Source organism: Amblyomma americanum, chromosome 1, assembly GCF_052857255.1.
Source record: "Amblyomma americanum isolate KBUSLIRL-KWMA chromosome 1, ASM5285725v1, whole genome shotgun sequence".
NCBI classification, from domain to species: Eukaryota; Metazoa; Arthropoda; class Arachnida; order Ixodida; family Ixodidae; genus Amblyomma; species Amblyomma americanum.
In genome coordinates this window covers 110,409,278-110,429,879 of record NC_135497.1, presented here as the reverse complement: position 1 = coordinate 110,429,879, position 20,602 = coordinate 110,409,278, and positions in this window count along the sequence as shown.

The window sequence follows — 20,602 nt, the reverse complement described above, 5'->3', positions numbered from 1 at the left end:
CGGCGGCTGCGTTTTTATGGAGAAAAACCGCTAAGGCGCCCGCGTGCTGTGCGATGTCAGTGCACGTAAAAGATCCCTAGGTGGTCGAAATTATTCCGGAGCCCTCCACTACGGCACATCTATCTTCCTTTCTTTCATTCTCTCCTTATCCCTTTCCTTACGGCGAGGTTCCTGCCCAACGATATATGAGACAGATACTACGCCATTTCCTTTCCCCAAAAACCAGTTATTATTGAAAAAATTAAAGGCACAGTAAAGTGGTACCGTGAGACGAACACGGAGGCGCTGAAGCGAGGCTGCTGTTGTTGTTGTTACCCTCAAACAATGGCACTTGCCCAATTGGGGGATTGGCCAAGGATTGGGGGCACAGAGAGTTTTTCAGATAAATCTTTTCATGGACGGAAGTTAGCTGGCTAGTCGAAAAAGAGAAGAGAGAAGGAAGCAAAGGTGCGCTTCTCTGCTTGGCCAGTCGCGACAACAACGACATCAGTGCCACCACTCGGCACCCGACACAAAGGAAAAGCCACGTATACAAATCCAAATCCAAATCGGCAGCCGGCAATGTGGCTGCGATAGAAGCTTGCTAATGCAGGCTGCAGCGCAACGTATCGGTGACCGTGTTAGCCTCGTTCGGACTGAGTGCGACTGAAAAATGAGGCGTTCGAAGAAAACGCAGGCAGCGTCTCCTCCTGCGAAGCGTCGACGTAGCGAAGTCGCCGACACGTCGCCTGGACCGCCCGTGACCCGGAGGAGGTCCGCCAGGCTCGCCAGCAAGATATCCAATCTCCAAGCGGCAACGGACGCGCCTGGACGCAGGCCTGGAGTGAAGGCAGAACCTCCCAAGCCAGTCGTATCCGAAGGTAAAGCCTCAGCGACAGCCACTAATGCACTGAGAAAGAAACGTAAGGCGGCGACAGTGGAAAAAAAGCGTTTGTGCTCCTCGGGGAAGACTTCTTGTTGTGATCGGCCGGAGCAGGCTCCGAAGGGTAGTGGTAGGCCTTTGAAGCGTACATTGCCGTCGAAAGCCACAGCGAAAAAGTCGTCCGTCGCGAGGACAACGACGCTGCTTCACGATGACCACAACGTTCCTTCCTCCAGCGGAAAGAAAAGAAGGCCAGTCCGAATGTCGACGAGTGGTTCGTCGGACGACACCGGCGTACCTGCCTCCGTGAACCAACGCTGGTTAGAGAGCAGTAGCGGTGGTAGCGGAAGCTGCAATACCGCTGAGAAACAGCGTCGTTTGCGAAGCGGTTGGACAAGCAGCAACCGAAGCAGTGAGAGCACCGCTTACAGGAGACGCCTCTTACGAAGCAGTTCGTCGTCAAGCAGCGGCGTCGCCAAGCGCGTAGCGAAGAGGCAGCGCAGAGCAAGAGGGCGGCCTCCGAGCAGCCACAGAGCCATCGGCGGTGGTGAGGAGCGTCCTGGAACCAGAGGACCGCAGTTGCCGGAGCGTGTACAAACAAGTCACGAAAAGGTTTCCAGGTGGCTGGCACGCATGTAGGAACCTTGATACACATGCTTCACTGCCGGACTGTTTTTCGCAAGAACCGCACGTTGATGTGCATCTTTATGTTCTCGATGCGGCCTGTGTCAGCACTCGGAAGCAGCACGACAGTTGCGGGAAAAATTTAAGCTTCAGATTGTAACCATGTGTGAAAAGGTAACTGTGAAGGAGAGATTTTGTCGACTCGGACACATGAAGAGCGACTTAAAAACCTTTTTCTTGCCTACGCGCTCAATTAAAATTCACTGTTCTCATCTTTTAAGCCTCTATAGTTATTACGCGACAGCGTATACAGCTCGTTCGGTCGAATTGCCGTCGGTGTTGTAGCAGTAGCAGTTGTCGGCTCCGCGCGTCTGAAATATTCCCTTACGGCGCGGTTCGGGTGTCCACCGAGATATGCGAGACAGGGGTCATTTCCTTTCCTTAAAACCAATTTTAATTTCATTTTCCTTCCCTTACGGCGCGGTTCGTGTGTCCACCGAAATATGTGAGACATGCGTAATGTCTGTTCCTTAAAGGGCCACAGAAAGGGGTGTTTGAGCTTGGTTTTAAAATGCTTGCACTATGTAGAGTACAGGCCACCCAGCGTCCATGCCGCGTACGAGACCTCAAAAGCGAACGGGAAATTTACAATACATTTATAAAAATACCCGCTTTCACACCTCGCGACGACGCGCGGTGTCGGGCTTTCGCACGAAAACCTGGCAGACGACGTCACGTCTTGCTAATGACGCCAACAGCCGGGGGTTATCATGGGTTCACAGCGCCAAATTCTTGCAGACGTCGCGCGCAACCGCGGCCGAGGCCACTCCGCGCGCGACGCAGCCGGCGGAGGTAGGGGAGGGGCCGAATGAGTGGGACCGGCGGAGGAGCGCCGCCGTTTTGGCGTGCGAGAGAGGGAAGGCGCGAAGACGCGGAGGTTCAAATTTTGTCTGCAAATTTTGTCTGAAGTTTCGAGGATGCAATCCAATCCACGGAGCTGTGCTGACGTGTCTCGCATGGGCTCCCGCCTCGAAGCCACTTTTCGGCAGAAAGAGTCAGCCTTCGGGCTCGAATATTTTGGACGACATCCGGGCCATTGTCCAGTGCCTGCTGCAGCCGGATTTTGCCAATCTACGGACACCTAGGCATATTGCCGGCTGACTGCCGGCCTAGCCATCGAGCTCGACCTAGCTCGTCACCTCTCCGCCGGGAACTGAGCGCCCAGGGACCCGCACAGATGGAGTACGCCGTGGAAGGCGAGAAAATATCACCGTCGGAGCTCGAGGCCGGAAAATGGGAAACCATTCTTCGTTACCGCGACCGACAACGAGGCCTGAAGAATAAAGGGCCCGCATCAACCGACGACGAGCCTGCGCAGGGGCACGGCCAAGGCAAGTCTACTTCCAATTTTCCATCGCGAAAGAACGGGAAGAAGCTACTTGCACTCAGCAAGAAAGCCCTTCTCCCGCGCTTACCGACCGACGACTACAAAATCGTCTGCCGACCACAAGGTTGGAATCTGAGGGACTTTGCGCCCGGACTACTACTCTTCTGCGCCTGCGAGGTGGCCAGGCTGCCGTATGATACGGTGAAGAATGAAGACATTATCAGAGTCAATACGGCCAACAACACCTTTACGCTATGCACGCCCGATCGTCAACGGGCGACTGCATACGCCAATATTGAAAAACTGAACCTCCAAGATCAAACCTACAACGTGACGTCGTACGTGGCGGCGCCCGAAGACTCGGTAAAAGGGGTCATTTACAACGCCTACGCGGGAGACTCGCCCGAAGCGGTTCGCCAAGGCTTCGGAAACCGAAACGAAGGAATAGAAGTTGTGGATGCCCGAAGGATCGGGAAATCCAGAACAATACAAATCACCTTTTTTGGAAAGAAGCTACCCAGCCAAGTAATCTATCAGTGCGGCGTCTTTCGGGTCCACCCCTTCAGGGAGCAACATGAGGTATGCTACAACTGCAGGAGAGTAGGAAACCGGGCCGATGTCTGCTACAAACCTACAACGAACCTTTGCCGCCGCTGCGGAGAAAATCACTCGCCTCCACCTGAGGGAGAACAGCCAACCTGCCAACCCGTATGCATCGTCTGCAACGGGGGCCACAACACAGGCAGCCGGAACTGAAAATTCCGGCTGATCAACAAGAACAAACAAGGAACGCCCCATGGCAACCAGACACCCAAGCAAGGGGACGACTCATCACTACACGGACACCAGTCTAGGCCCAGGAAGAAGGAACACGGTGCTACCGGAAAAGGAGGAAGCCACAGCTGGAACAACTCCAGCTCCTTCCCGCCCCTGGGGAACCCTGCAGGGAACGACAAGAGAAGCTCAAGCCGCGGACGCAGCGATAGCCGCTCCAATAAAAAGGTGAGCTGGCCAGCAGAGGCCTCCCAATCTATTGACGCTCGAGAGAAGGAGTTTCAGATCCAACTACAATCCCGAGACAGAGAAATTGCCAGCCTTAAAAAAGAGTTGGCTGACATTAAACGCCTGTTACAAGCGCATCAGGTACAGAATGCCACTGCGGCTAGAATGCCACCCACCGCGTCCCAGGATTCGACCAATAATGCGATGGAAACAGACGCTATTTGCCACACTCCCTCCAACGCGTCCCAGTCTTCAGCCCATATCGCGACGGACACAGACGCCAGAATAGCAACTAAAAGACCGCATCCTACAAAAGAAGGCGAGGAATCCAAAAGAAAGGCCGAGGCTTCGGAAGCCGACACCCCGCAGCCGTCGAAAGCGCCTACCAAACTCAGGGCAGACATCAATACTCTGTCAGAGAGAACTAACGCTATATCAACAGAACAAGCAACCTTCCAAGGCCTCGTTACCACCAAATTTGCAGAGATAGATATTCGCTTTGCAACACTAGAGGGACAGGTATCCCAAATAGCCACCTGCATGCAGCAAATCATGGATAGGCTTACAACTATCGAGGCCCGCCTACCCCCCACCTTGGATCTGTCCACGACGCCACAACCATCTATAACCCAACATGGCACCACGCCAAAAATTTGAAATTTGGCAATGGAACTGCAGAGGCTTCCGCCGCAAGCGGGCCCACTTGCAGCTCCACATCCAACAAGCACCGTCTGTTCCAACCCCAGACGTGATTGCATTGCAAGAAGCTAGCGGCAGGGCTACACTGCCAGGCTATAAAGCATATCTGCCACCTCATTATGATACTAGTAACGCAGCCGGCTCCTTCACAGCCACTCTGGTGCATAGAAATATCACCGCAATTCAACATTTTATAAATGATTCGGAAGAAGATTACACCCTACTTGAAATAGTACCAAGGCAAAAAGGAGGCTCAAATCTCTTCATCCTTAATGTATACAACCCTCCCAGAAACAAAGGCAATGGACTCCCACACTTGTTGATAAACGCAGTAAAGCTGGCTGCTAGGGCTCAACTATTAATTGTGGGAGACTTCAACGCTCAACACCCAGCATGGGGATATACCAAAGCAACTCCGAAAGGGAACCTGCTCTGGCAAATCATACAGTCACTAGGGCTCACAACGCTAAACAACCCGAGCGACCACACACGCATGGGTAACAGTGTATGTGTAGACACATCTCCAGACTTATCCCTTTCTAAAAACGTCAAGGACGCAAAGTGGGTCAACACCGGGCCAAACCTTGGTAGTGATCACTTCATCCTTAGCATCACCTTCCCCACGACAAAACTTAAAAACAAAGCAAAAGAAATACGAACCACGGATTGGGACAAGTTCAGGCAACTTCGCGACAAAACAGCTCCAAAGGAGATCTCTAACCTTAGCGACTGGGTTATCTCCCTGAATGAGGATGTCAGCTCCACTAGCGTTGTGGTGCCAGTTGAGAAGGAGGAGCAGATTGCAGACTCAAAACTGTTACACCTGTGGCAGGCACAAAAAGGCCTCCAAAAACGCTGGAAGCAGCAAAAACACAACAAGCGACTACGCAAAAAGATCGCTGAAATCGAGAGGCGAATCGAGGAACATACACTTACTCTCCAAACACAACAATGGAACCAGATATGTGAAAGCGTCAATGGACAGCTCGGAAATAAGAAGACCTGGCATCTTCTAAGACACCTGCTCGATCCAGAACAAACACGTCCCGTGCAACAAAGTCAACTGTACAGACTCATACATAAATATGAGGGTACAACTGAAGACCTAATCAAAGAGCTAGCAGACCGTTATCTAAACACGGATGATAGTACCACACAACCAGACTACCGGGGGACTCCTAATCCAAATTTAGACGCAGACATCACAGACGCAGAGGTCTGGTACGCAATTGGAAAACTGCGGACATCTGCGGCAGGACCAGACAAAGTAACAAATAAGACTCTCAGGAACTTAGACGCAACGTCGATCGCGGCGGTTACAGACCTTATGAACAAATACTGGCATGCAGGCAACATACCACCAGAGTGGAAACACGCGAAAATCACTTTTATTCCTAAAGCGGGTAAGAAACTCAGCACTGAGAATCTACGCCCAATTTCATTAACATCATGCCTAGGCAAACTCATGGAGCATGTCACCCTCAATAGGCTCCAAAACTATGCGGAGGACATGAACCTCCTACCTGAAACAATGTTAGGATTCAGGGCCCAACTATCTACCCAGGACATTCTCTTGCAGCTTAACAAGGACATAATTGAAGCTGACGAGGGAACAGGAACGAAAGCAATATTGGGTTTAGACCTTGTTAAAGCTTTCGACAACGTCACCCACAAAGCCATCTTGACAAACTTGTCAGAAATCAACCCCGGAGAAAGGACGTACAACTACATCCGATCCTTCCTCACTAACAGAACAGCAGTGATAACGGTCGGAACAATAGAGTCTGCCCCAATCAAACTAGGAAGTAAAGGAACGCCACAGGGCTCCGTCCTGTCCCCTTTCCTTTTTAACCTCTCCCTCATCAAAATTCCCCCCAAACTGGCACAAATACCAGACCTACATCACACGTTCTATGCAGATGACATCACACTTTGGGTAACCAAAGGATGCGAAGGCTACATAGAAGACACACTCCAAGCAGCAGTGGACATCATCGAGGCATGCGCATGGGATTCCGGCCTCACTTGTTCTGAGCAAAAATCTGAACTCTTCGTGATCCGTCGTAAACAAAGAGGTAGGCGTACCACGACATCCCCCCCGCAAATAAACGTCTATGTTAATGGACGATCTGTCAAAGAGGTACAGACCATGAGAATACTGGGGTTGTATCTACAAACAAATGGAAAAAATACTGACACACTCACTAAGCTAAAACGCACGGTAGAAGCGACGGCGCGATTACTCCGCCGCATAGCTAACCGCAGACAAGGGGTGAGGGAAAGAGATTTATGCCGCCTAGTGCAGGCCTTTGCGCTGAGCAGGATACTCTATGCCACCCCTTATCTGAAATTTTCGAAAGCAGAAAAGGACAAATTGGATAGCATGATACGGCAGGCCTATAAGGCTACGTTAGGACTCCCACTAAATGCCTCAACCGAAAGGCTTATGAGGTTAGGAATACATAACACCTACAATGAACTGAAAGAAGCCCATTTAATGGCTCAAACAGCGCGATTAGCCAATTCCAGAACTGGCAGGAGTATTCTTACCAGGCTCGGAATCAACTTTCAACCTACGAATAACGATGCTAAAGTAGACTTACCCCGCGCCTATAGGACGGCCCTACTAATCAAACCACTCCCCAAAAACATGCACCCCTTACACCATGAGGGTAGAAGACAAGCACGAGCCAAAGCCTTACATAAGAAATACAGACAGTGCGCTGCAACACTTTATGTAGATGCGGCAGAATACAAAAATACCAATGCCTTTGCAGTTGTGGTTGTGAACGAGAATGGTGACCACATCGTCTCGGCGACAATCAAAACGAAATCCTCTGAAACGGCAGAAGAGGCGGCTATAGCCCTCGCCCTAGCACATACCCAAGGGAGCATCATCCTCAGCGATTCCAAAATGGGTATCAATAATTTCGCTAAAGGGCGAATTACAAACACCTCCCTTAGAATCCTTAACGCAACCAAATTCTCACCAAATTATTCCGAATTGATATGGGTCCCAGCCCATTCGGGGAATCCGGGGAACGAGGCAGCCCACAATAAAGCCCGAGGTTTCGTCGACCGGGCAGTGGATGAGTCTGGCTCCCTGAATTTCACGAAGGACTCAATGATCACATATCATGATCTCACCAATCATTTTAAACTAGAGAGGAGAATTTTCCCCCCTCCAGACAAAAGACTTACTAAAGAACAAGAGGTTACGTGGCGTCGTCTACAGACGAGATCGATACGCACCCCATCACTCCTCGCGCACATTTATCCAGATCTTTACAACCCAAACTGCAAACACTGTGGCCAACGTGCTACCTACGATCACATCCTGTGGGACTGCAAAATAGAGCCACCTCCGGGTGATCTAGTTACAGCTCCTTCTCTCGAGCGGTGGGAGACCGTGCTGGCTAGCTCTGACCCCAGAACGCAAGTTTTGGCGGTGGAGTGGGCTGACAAAGTCGTCGAGGGCTATGTACTCTCGACCACTTAACGCGACCTCTTGCCAAGCTCTTCCCGGCGAATAAAATGTTTTACAATCAATGAAGTTTCGAACTTCGAGTTCGATAGTTCAGGCATGTAGATTGATACTTGCTGTGGACACCGGAACCGCGCCGTAAGAGAACAGAGGAAGGTGGGAGTTAAAGAAGAGGCGCCGTAGTGGTCTCCGAAAATGCACTGACAACGCACAGCACACGGGCGCATTTGCGTTTCGCCTCCATCGAAATGTGGCCGCCGCGGTCGGGTTCGAACCCAGGTACTCCGGCTCAGTAGACGAGCACCTTAACCATTGATCCACCGCAGCGGGTAAAAAATAAAATTTAGCTGCAGTTTAAGTATACTGCTGAAACTGGTTAGGAAGCTGTGGTGTATCGGGCAAGTAGACGCGGCCTGGCGGTAACGTTGAGTGCATTCCGCATATGCAGCGCGCTCACCCTGCCACCCTGGCAGGTGGCAGTTAAAGGGACAGTGAGGAGAAATTGAAGTTTGCTTGTGATCCGCGAGCGTGTGTTTCTGCCATGTTTTCCTTTTTTCTCTCTAGTGGTAGGACACGGTAAGAGCGGGGTATACCAAGGCCGGCGCGCGACGGACAAGGGAGAGAGTTTGCGAGCGTCGATTCCCCCACGCGCAGACAATGGTCGCGCGCGATGTTCTGCCTGTCGCGGGCAACCAATCTGTGCCGGCGTGGAAGACATCGCGTGGTCCGCGACCGGCCGTTCCCCCCAGCAAGCAGTTTGCACGCCCGTGCACCGAGTATTCCTATCATGCGCGGCGCAGCACCCCACATTCATTTCCTATCCTGTACTCGTACATAGTGTATATTAGCCCCTACCCCTATCCTTTCTCACTATCGTTCCCCCCGCGTACTTTCCCTCTCCCTGTCCTTTTATTCCCGCTAGTCGCAGCTCAGGAGCTTCAGGTTTCGATGGCAGATGGGGCGGCTAGCAACATCTTTTCCTTCCCCTGTTATTTTATTAATAAACAACCACTAACAACAACAACAACCGAAAAAGCGAGCGGAGGTATCGGTTCTCGTCGTATCCGTGCGAGTCTCGCTCCACTCTTCGACGTTTCGAAGTTCACGAGCACAAAACCAGACACTACCGTAATTGTCGCACCACCGAAATAATAAATAACACGACGCCAAAGTGTCTGTGACCGGCTCCTCAAAGAAGGGGACAGCGCCCGAGATAACGCGACTGGCGGAGTTCGCGAAACACCCAAAGGATGCGTGGCGGTTGCAACGGCCGCGCGGGCCAGATTCAAAAGGAATGCAGAGTGTGAGAGAGAGAGAGAGATCGAGAGATTTTTTCCTTTCAGAATCTTGAGGTTAGATCTTGTTCTTTACTACAAGCGGTAGCGCCAATTCCTACTTCCTTCACGTTCACAACGAGGTGTGTACGGCGTTACGGCTTCAGCGGAGGTTTCTCAATTCGCCGCGGGACGGAAGAAGCTCGCGCTTTCTTCCCCCTGTTTTTATCGTTTCCTCTCAGAACACTGTTTTCTGTAACAAGCATTCAAGTTGGAGATGTGGCGAGAGTTGGGCGCACCCTAGCGGTTGCTCGGTGTCTTGACGCCGTGAAAATTAAAATTTACACCAAGTGCATCTATGCTAATCCAAACCTGATCACTGCTTGCCCGTCTCGGTTATAAGCCTCGTGGTCGCCGCCCGCTTAATCTCACCGTGTTTGCGTTATTGTGCGCCTCAAATGTAGCGTTGTTGAAGTCACGGCCGACATCAGCGATTTGGAAGCCGCCCAATGCTAAATCCTGCCGGTGCATTAAAACGGTGTGCTATCAGCCGGCGCCTTGGTTCCTGGCATGCTGTGCTGTAACGATCGCTGTTGCCATCCTGGCGCGAAGTGTTTTACGTGCGAACAGCGATGAGGATTCGTCCCTTGTTTAGCAGCCGCCTCCACAAACCTATAAGCCGCTTTAGCCAGCGAGGCCGCTCAACTGGATGGGGAACCAGCGCATATTTTATCTCACAAATTTGCAGACACTGAACTGGGCTGGCATCAGCAAAGCGTTCCGGATTCTCAGAGCTGCCCGCACGGAGACTGTTCGAGGCTTGCTCGCTGACGGAGACCGCGACAGTCGCGATATGGAGGCTGTATGTAATATAGCCAGAGCACGAGCAGGTTTGGGGATACGGTGGTGCCTGTTCGCCTTCCGCTTCGACGACACTACTTTTCTTGGAGAGAGGGTATAATTTCACGACCCTGTGCACGCGCGGTTGGACGTACGAAACTGGAAGTGCATGCGCTTGTGTAAACTGTGAACAGGTTTCATGAGTTTAGTGCTGGTTTTATTGGCAAAATTCAGGTTCAAGGGCACGACCTTCATATTCCGGAGATGCAATCTTTTTAATAGCTGCTGTTTGTGAGGACCCGCTGCGGTAGCTAAGTGGTTAGGGCGCTCGGCTACTGATCCGGAGTACCAGGGTTCGAACCCGACCGCGGCGGCCGCGTTTCAATGGAGGCGAAACGCAAAGGCACCCGTGTGTTGTGCGATGTTTGTGCACGTTAAAGATCCGCAGGTGGTCGAAATTATTCCCGAGCCCTCCACTACGCCACCTCTCTCTTCCTTTCTTCTTTCACTCCCTCCCTTACCCTTCCCTTACGGCGCGGTTCAGGTGTCCAACGATATATGAGACAGATACTGCGCCATTTCCTTTCCCCCTAAAACCAATTATAATATATTGCCGAGATGTGTGACAGATACTGCGCCATTCCCTTTCCCCAACAACCAATTTCAGTTTTGTTTCTGAGGACAGGTTTGTTGATAAATGCATATTTTCGCGCTGGGAAACCGCTAAACATGCTTTTCACCTATCATTTAAAGCTTATTGTTTCTCCGTCCTTGTGTCCTGCATTCTTACTGGTTAGCTTCCTAGACCTTTTCTGCCATTTTGAATTAACGCTCTTTTGTATAAGGTTCCAGACGCTGTTTTGACTCATTTCCAGTCGCATTTGTTTCTGATACTCTTACAATAGGTGTGATAGAAATTTTGCGTTGTGCGCTGCGGGACGATTTCCCAAAATTTTGATCAGAATATGACAATTTTTTTGAAAAGTTGATACCTTCTGTTGCTTCATGAAATGTCAGGCTACATTTTAACGAATCATCTTCATGATTTTTCCCCCCGTAAGTGAATCAGTCCTCGGAATTGATCCAACCTCGGCGGTCGCTTATCGATGGAGGCGAAATGTTAGACCAGTGTGCTGTGCGCGATGTCAGTGCACGTTAAAGAACACCAGGGGTTCGAAATTATCCAGAGCCTTTCACTACGGCGTCCCTCATAGCCTTAATCGTTCTAGGACGGTGAAGCCCAAAAACCATGAACGAGCATCTTGATGCGCAAATCGTTTTTTTTTCCTTTTAAGCAATTTCGCCGCTCAAGCTTTGCATTGATCACAAGACGTGAATTGCCAAGCACAAGTTTTACATCTTCCGAGTCCATAAACGCGTTTCTGAGTTTCCCTCAGAAATTCAGCCATTTGTGCTACTCTGGCTTAGAAAAAAAGAAAATAACTGAAAACAAAACAAGACGGCACAAAAATTTCTGGTGAAATCAACTTTAAGCGGGAAATACTTTTTACCTGAGGTGTGCGCGCACTGCATCGAGATTCGAATATTAGCCTGGGCGTAACTGAAGATTCAGGACAAGCCTCGTGCCCGCACGGATGCGTGAGCCAGTACCACCCTTTAACCATGGGCGTGCAGGAATGCTCACCAGTGTTGTCGACCAGGGCGGAGATCAGCCAATGAACAGCATCCGCTCCATGTGAGTTGGCACATGCGCGATCTTCGCTGCGGCATGTCAGAAATAAGCTCCTCGGTCTCTTTCTTTTACAGGGTCGCGCTCAGCCCCCAGACTCCATATAGAGATATATTCCTTCAAGCTCTGTCATCAAATGCCGGGAAGAAGAGCGAATAATATTTTGTATACGCAAGTATAACTGCGTGACCACCAATCCTGTACGCTGCGTGCCGTACATGCAACATTAAGCTATATGTCGCCATTGCCAAGGAATATGCTAGTACACTGTACAGCCAAGGAGAGCGATTTATCGCAGTCGACCGCGCAATAAATCCCCATTGTCACGGGTATATATTTCGTCCCTCGTGTCTTTGTTATGATGGCGAAAGCAGATTGCAGTGCAGATGGCTGCCCGCCGCCGATGTATACTTCTTTTCACGACGTCGACCCGAAGCGCGATTCGAGCGTTTCCCGTCAGCTGAGCAAGCAAGCGCACTTGGGGCTGCCCTTCGTCGTCTGCGTACTCGAGTAGCGTTCACCCAGCGGCTCGCGTCTGCATTTGATCAGGTTAACTCGGCGGTCTGCGGCGCACAAGTAGACACAGAGCACGTGCGATGTCGTTTCCTGTGCTTTGACAGCGCACGCTTCGAGGCGAGGTCGCTACTCGATGGGTAGTGCCGCTGTTAGCCTCAGCTTTAATCGTCCTGTTGAACCTCACAGCCGAGGTCATTCTATCCCTGTTTGTTTTTTGTTTTTTTCTTCGCTTATCTAGGTCTGGCCTCGTGTGCGCTCTGTGAACATTGCTGCAGACAAACTTAATTCCCGATTCATGGCGTGCATTATTTCTGCTATTTTCGGCTTTCTTTAGTTTCGCTTGTTTTTCCGCACAGGCTCATCACCTCACCCCAAGAAGACTGGTGAGAACGAACGGAGAATGAACTAAGCATCCATTGTTGCTTTCAGCGATGTCGTTTCCTGTGCTTTGACAGCGCACGCTTCGAGGCGAGGTCGCTACTCGATGGGTAGAGCCGCTGTTAGCCTCAGCTTTAATCGTCGTGTTGAACCTCACAGCCGAGGTCATTCTATCCCTGTTTGTTTTTTTTTTCTTCGCTTATCTAGGTCTGGCCTCGTGTGCGCTCTGTGAACATTGCTGCAGACAAACTTAATTCCCGATTCATGGCGTGCATTATTTCTGCTGTTTTCGACTTTCTTTAGTTTCGCTTTTTTTTTCCGCACAGGCTCATCACCTCACCCCAAGAAGACTCGTGAGAACGAACGGAGAATGAAGTAAGCACCCATTGTTGCTTTCAGTGTCGAGAAATAATTAACAAAAATTCGTACTACGGCACATCAAAGACTTAGAAGTTCTTGATCATATGACCAATGAAGCTACGCGGATGCTTCGTGCGACCGCCATTTCATGTGTTCATCACGGTGACTTGCGTACGAATTCGCACTTCACTGATCACAACAAGTTTCTTGATCGCAAATCAAATCCGGTGTGGTCAGATGCATCCCAGAGCCCAGAATGAGCTCAGCGGACTTCCTTCTGCTGCTCGAAGTTGAGGACGCATTCTAAAGGGCACCATTTCGATGCAGTGGCCAATGCCCGAAAGTCGCGATGCTAATTCCGAATGCGCTCACACCTCAAGCTTTCCAGCTAGGAGCAACAGGGATGGTAGAAACGCCAGAAATTGTTTGCATTCTTGAGGGCCATATACTTTGACAGAGATACACAGCAACAATTGTAAGCTCTTTTCAATAATAATAATTGGTTTTGGGGGGAAAGGAAATGGCGCAGTATCTGTCTCATATATCGTTGGACACCTGAACCGCGCCGTAAGGGAAGGAATAAAGGAGGGAGTGAAAGAAGAAAGAAAGAAGAGGTGCCGTAGTGGAGGGCTCCGGAATAATTTCGACCACCTGGGGATCTTTAACGTGCACTGACATCGCATAGCACACGGGCGCCTTGGCGTTTTTCCTCCATAAAAACGCAGCCACCGCGGTCGGGTTCGAACCCGGCAACTCCGGATCAGTAGTCGAGCGCTCTAACCACTGAGCCACCGCGGCGGGGTAAGCTCTTTTCAACAAAACAAAACACTTTTCAGCAAAAAGAGCTTATCAGTCGCAGTTACGGTTACTTGATCTCGGGCGCACTACGTAGTCTCGCCCTGAATGCAACTGTTCTACAAGGTTCTCGCTGATTTATTATGGTCACGAATAACTTTTAGACCACAGAACATCCCAATTTAACTGATGTTGCAGACGGCAGAGGAAAAATAAAACAATGAAAATAGAGCTGTTTAGAGGACTGCGGTCCGGGTTATCATGCAGTAATCCGCATGCCGAACGGTGCGAACGTTAGGACAGGTTAGGAGCCATTCCGCTTTCTAATGGTGGATGAAGGATTAGTGAAACTCCTCATTCCCTGCAAACAACTTGGCGCGCTGAGAAGCGATGAAATGTGTTTGCTTTGCGGACAGATTTGTAAGTATGGAATAAATAACTGGTGTCCATGTTTAAGAATGCCCCTTCGAGCCTGTTGTGAATGTTCTACTGCACACAGACAAATTTTGTTAAAGGGCCAACGAGTACAGCATCATCCCGGTATTGTTCTCAATAAAAATTGCTTCTCTGCATTTTTTTGACGGCATCAAAAGACGCGTTCATGTTCAACATTCTTGGGCAAATATTTTGAACACTGGAAAATTGTGAGGTACTGCTGTGGAAATATTCAAGGTAATGAGCCATTCTTGCACTGCGCAGCAAAACCTTTGTTTTGAAGTTTTTGCATCGCTCGCATGGACCAGCCAAAACTGCCATAGCAAATCAACTTGGAGAAAGCTTTTGACGATACCAAAAACGTTGATAGCGAAGAAATGCAAGCCTGTTGACGGGAGATCTGTGGATATGTTGATTGTTGCAGTAGTAGTAATTGGTTTTTGGGGAAAGGAAATGGCGCAGTATTTGTCTCATATATCGTTGGACATATTAAATATTATAATATATGAAAAAACTGCGTTCATAAACTCTTCCCCCTTCAAAAATGTTTTTGTCCAGAATTGTTGGGTATGTATCGGCAAGAATATCGGATAAAATAATCTTCCTGCCTGTCGATTTAAACTGGCGGCATCCTTACCAAAAAGGGCGGGTTGTCTCCGTTTTGGAGTCGATGGCGGTGCAGCATAGCCTCTGGGTTCCGTGTCGGATATTCAGGGCCGACGCACACATTTTGCTTGCAAAATGGGCCGGTGGTGGCGACACCTGTTTTTCGTTCGTTTTCTCTGAGAGTGGTCCTTTTGTGATTATTACGTGGTATTCTATCGATACAGGTCGTCTTCTATTTGACCTCAGTGTCACTTTAATGCTGAAAACGGCAAAGAGTTAACACCCTGCGAAGATAAAATTTGTGTTCTGACGTAGTGCTAACTCATAGTAATGCCCTGCACAAAAAGCTGTCAATTTTCTGCGGTTAATTTGCGTGCTATAATTTAACTTGTTACCTACTGCAGATAAGTGAGATGCTGCTTTGGCTGCATTGCATAGTCATCCAGGCAAGCAGAACGTAGAGCATGGGGCATCATAACCGCGGCAGCCTTTTTTTTCAGCCTGGGTAATTAAGGGCGCGCGTCCTTGCGTAATCCGTGTAAAAGAAAACACATTTCGGAGCCCTTCGAGTGCACACAGTTTCTTTGTTTGACAAGCAAGCACCGCGACGTTCATCAATTATTTTCCGGATGCCTCGCTTCCACTCAAATAAGTGGCAACCAGCGCTATCTGGTCCATAATAGAGTTTTAGTTTCACGTACGCAGAGTCTTTACGTATGTAGAGGCTTTACGTACGTAGAGCTCTTACGGGTGACCAGTGCGCATGTGCAGAAGGCAAAGGGTATGCACGAGCCTCACGTACGTACGTGAGATTCGGATTTTTACGTTGCGGTCTTTTCGTTGCATGCGTACATATAGCTATAGCGTTGATAAACATGGCGGCGCCCTGCCCGCCGCTTCACAACGACAACAGCTTCGTCGCTAATCCCTCGACGCGATATCGTGTTCTAAACTGTTAGAAACTTTTTAGCGCGCTACCGCTAATAGAGGCCATTCTCCGACTTTAGCTGTTAGCCGTTGTGTGTCTACAGCCTGCCTCTAGCAGGTAGCAACCTGCCTGCCTGCGCACGCGCGCGCCCACGTGTTTGTGTGTGTGTGTGTGCGTGTGTGCATGTGTGTGTTCGTGTGTGTGTCGGGCGCGCAGCCGCATCGCATGCGAACGTAGCCGGAAGAAACTGCCGCCGCGGCTATGGGCGTGCACGCGCGGGCGATTCGGCGCACCCACGAAACAGCCGGCGCTTTGTGTTTTTATGTGTGTGCTTGCCGCTAAGCGGCGACGGACGAGAGACCCCCTCGAACAGCAGTTACGGGGGCATCATCCGATAAGACCAAGGTCTGCGCGCCGCCTCCGTAACGACGGGAACCAGCTCAAGATGCCTTCCCAGGGAGCCGACCGAAGGGAGCAGCGGGGAAACAAGGACGAGAGAGGACAAGCTGAAGAGGAGGACCGGGAAGAGAGGAGAGACGACCGAGAAGGGCCGGACAGACGGGCCGTGGATGCCGAGACGAGAGGTCGCACCCCGACGGCAGAGTGGTGTCACCGGAATTGTGAATAGAAGTCAATAAATTCGGCACTTTATAGTCTGAAGTATTCATGTGGTCTGTCTGAATCGGGAGAAGAAGAGAAAGGAGTGAAGGGAGGAGAGGAACCTGCCTGACTGTGCGTGTGAGGTGTGTGCGTGTGTGTGTGTGTGCATGTGTGGTGTGTGCGTGCGTGTGTGTGTTCGTGTCTGTGTGTGCGTGCGCGCGTGTGCGTGCGTGTGTGTGCATGTGTTCGTGTGTGTCTGCGCGTGCGTGTGTGCGTGCATGTCTGTGTGGTGTGTGTGTGTGCGTGTGTGGCAACGAGCAGAGGCCACAGTAGCCGGTGGAGTGCAACAGGAGGAGCAGCCCATCTCTCCCAAGGACTGGGCACTTGGTTGGGTAGTCTGTGTTGGTGGATGTGTGGTGTCTGTGTGGCGCATAATCCCAAATCCCTCAGGAGAAGCCAAGACTCAAAATTCGACATCAAAGTGGAACCGTTCCTAAAGTGGAACAAATCAGAATCCTGTTATTCTTTACGCAGGAAACGGATACCACGACGGCGTCATAAAAATGCTAGACGCCTACGCGTCGCAAGTCCTAGGCATTTTTCGGAGAATCTCTCTCAGGGGCAGAGGCCTTAAAGAGAAAAGTCTAAAATTAATACACGCTTACGTATTTAGTCGAGTATGCTATGCCACACCCTTCCTAAATCTAAGAGCGGACGAAAAGAGGGAAATGGACTCCCTCATCCGAAGATGCATCAAGAGTCCTAGGACTCCCGATGTGCACCTCTACGGAGAAACTCCTCTCTATGGGGGTGCACAAGAGCTAGGAAGATTACGCAGAGGCAGTTTGCATGGCATAGCTAGATAGACTTCGCAGCACCACCACGAACCGAGCTATCCTGCAGATGGTGGTTGTGCAGACCGACCGCGGGCTGCACCGTAGAACTGACATCCCCCCTAAATGTAGGGAGAAAATAGCAAACCCCCCACTCCTGAGGAACATGCATTCGGAGCATAATACCGAGAGGAGGAATAGAAGAGCCGAGGCGCTTACAAAACGGTTCGGAAAAATGAAGCACGAAGAGGTCGCCTACGAGGACGCGACTAGTGGGAAGTCAGGCGCGGCGGTTGCCTCAGCCGTCAACGGACTAGGCGTCCCCGCGTCGGCAGCCACTATTCGATAGAGGCGAAGAAGTTGTCATAGCGCTCGCTTGCGTTGAAACGAAATTCGTAGCCAGCGACAGTAAAACTGCCATCTGGAATTTCGTGTAAGGTAGGATCTCGCAGCAAGCGGCGAGGATCCTGGCCAGCAGAGAGCTGACCCGCAAAGTCAACTTAATATGGACCCCAGCGCACGCGTCGGATCCCGGCAACGAAGCGGCACACGGGTTAGCCGAGCTCTCTACTTCCAGGGTAACCGTGGAACCGCCGGACTGTCGGAACCTAGACGAGCGCGAGCAAACCTATTCCGATATCGTTGAGAACTATAGTCTCCACCGCTGCGCTGACTCGCGACGTCACGTGCCTCGTCATGCAGCCTCATTGCGCATGCGCAAACCGTTCGCCAGTGCGCCGAGTCTCCTCCGCGTCTGATTGCACAGCTGAACACATGAGCATGTGAGCCTGAGCATGTGCGCTTGCTGGTCAGATTGCGCCATAGGCGAAGAAGCGGACGGTGAGCGCGCGTACAGTACGCGGAATCTTCGGAGACTGCGAGAGGCTGCGTCGGACGACCCGGAATTCATTGCTTGGCGTGAGGATGCCCGACAGCGTATACAAATGAAACACGAAACGCTAAGCGTGGGTCCAAGACGTCGAAAGTGCGGGAAGAGCGTCTCGCCAAGCAGCGGCGTCAAGACGCGGAGCGTCCGAGCCGTTGCCGAACTACGATAAGAACGCGCGACGAAGCAGGAAGAACCAGATGCGAAGAATACGCGCCCGATGACTGACTACACCATACGGCTGACGACCAGTGCTTCGGCAGCGATGACGTTCGAGTCATTTCGCTATGTATATCCTGGCCTAGCTGAGCTAAGCCACTGCCGATTATTTTATTCATTGCGTGCGTGGATTTTTACGCAGCTCCCGAATATTTCCGACGCGCGGCGCGCACAACTAATACGACGCCGACGGCTTTTCGACAGAACGAGCTGTATACGCTGTCGCGTAAAATTAGCTGCGGTTTAACTACTGCTCAACCTGGTTACATAGCGAAACCTGTGGTGTATCGGGTAAGTAGACACGGCTTGGCGTCTGTAACGTTGAGCACGTTCCGCACACTGGATAGGCAGCGAGCCATCGTAGCACGGCAGGTGGCAGTTAAATTAATGGTTCATCGCGACAGGTTGCTCACCCAATGAACGCTGCGGCCTATTGGGCGCTATAGCTGCAGTGCCGCGTGTCTGCCACAACGTTGTCAGCGCTAATGCGTGCAGCCCACATATCTTTCTCACCACCGCCACGTACGTCCTTACCTCAAAGCGCGATTGAGGTGTCCACTGACAAAGGAAGCCAGTTACACGAACTTCCTTTCCTCAAAACCGGAGTCTAGAACGTTGTCAACGCCAACGAACGCGATTGCGGACAGCTTTCGCTTTGTATGTCATATCCTGGATTAGCTGAGCGAATCCACAGCCCAAAAAATTGGTTTTTGCGACCGCTGCGGCTGCGTCTTTATGGAGGAAAAACGCTAAGGCGCCCGTGTGCTGTGCGATGTCAGTGCACGTTAAAGATCCCCAGGTGGTCGAAATTATTCCGGAGCCCTCCACTATGGCACATCTATCTTCCTTTCTTTCACTCCCTCTTTGTCCCTTCCCTTTTCGGCGCGGTTCGTGTCCAACTACATATGAGACAGATACTGCGCCATTTCCTTTCCCAAAAAACCAATTATTATTATTGAGGAAATGGAAGGCACCGTAAAGTGGTATCGTGAGCCGAACACGGAGGCGCTGAAGCAGGGCTGTTGTTGTTGTTACCCTCGCACAATGGCACATGCCCACTAGGGGGATTGGCCAAGGATTGGGGGGCACAGAAGGAAGGAAGGAAAACGTTTATTGAGCTTTAGAGAGTAGGTGAGCAATTTGGCGGAGTCAGGTGTGTCGTCCGTCTTAGCAATGGTCGTCTGCCCCTAGTCCAGGGCTCCGCTGGATGCCGCTGCCAGCTGTGCACAGAGAGTTTTTCAGATAAATCTTTTCATGTACGAAAGTTAGCTGGCTAGTCGAAAAAGAGAAGAGAGAAGGAAGCAAAAGTGCGCTTCTCTGCTTGGCCAGTCGCGACAACAACATCAGTGCCACCACTCGGCACCCGACACAAAGGAAAAGCCACGTATGCAAATCCAAATCCAAATCAGCAGCCGGCAATGTGGCTGCGATAGAAGCTTGTTAATGCCGGCTGCAGCGCAACGTATCGGTGACCGTGTTGGCCTCGTTCGGACTGAGTGAGACTGAAAAATGAGACCGAAGAAAACGCCGGCAGCGTCTCCTCCTGCGAAGCGTCGACGTAGCGAAATCACCGACACGCCGCCTGGACCGCCCGTGACCCGGAGGAGGTCCGCCAGGCTCGCCAGCAAGATATCCAATCTCCAGGCGGCAACGGACGCGCCTGGACGCCGGCCTGGAGTGAAGGCAGAACCTCCCAAGCCAGTCGTATCCGAAGGTAAAGCTTCAGCGACAGCCACTAATACACTGAGAAGGAAACGTAAGGCGGCGACAGTGGAAAAAAAGCGTTTGTGTTCCTCGGGGAAGACTTCTTGTCGTGGTCGGCCGGAGCAGGCTCCGAAGGGTAGTGGTAGGCCTTTGAAGCGTACATTGCCGTCGAAAGCCACAGCGAAAAAGTCGTCCGTCGCGAGGACAACGACGCTGCTTCACGATGACCACAACGCTCCTTCTTCCAGCGGAAAGAAAAGAAGGCCAGTCCGAATGTCGACGAGTGGTTCGTCGGACGACACCGGCGTACCTGCCTCCGAGAACCAACGCTGGTTAGAGAGCAGTAGCGGTGGCAGCGGAAGCTGCAATAGCGCTGAGAAACAGCGTCGTTTGCGAAGCGGTTGGACAAGCAGCAACCGAAGCAGTGAGAGCAGCGCTTACAGGAGACGCCTCTTACAAAGCAGTTCGTCGTCAAGCAGT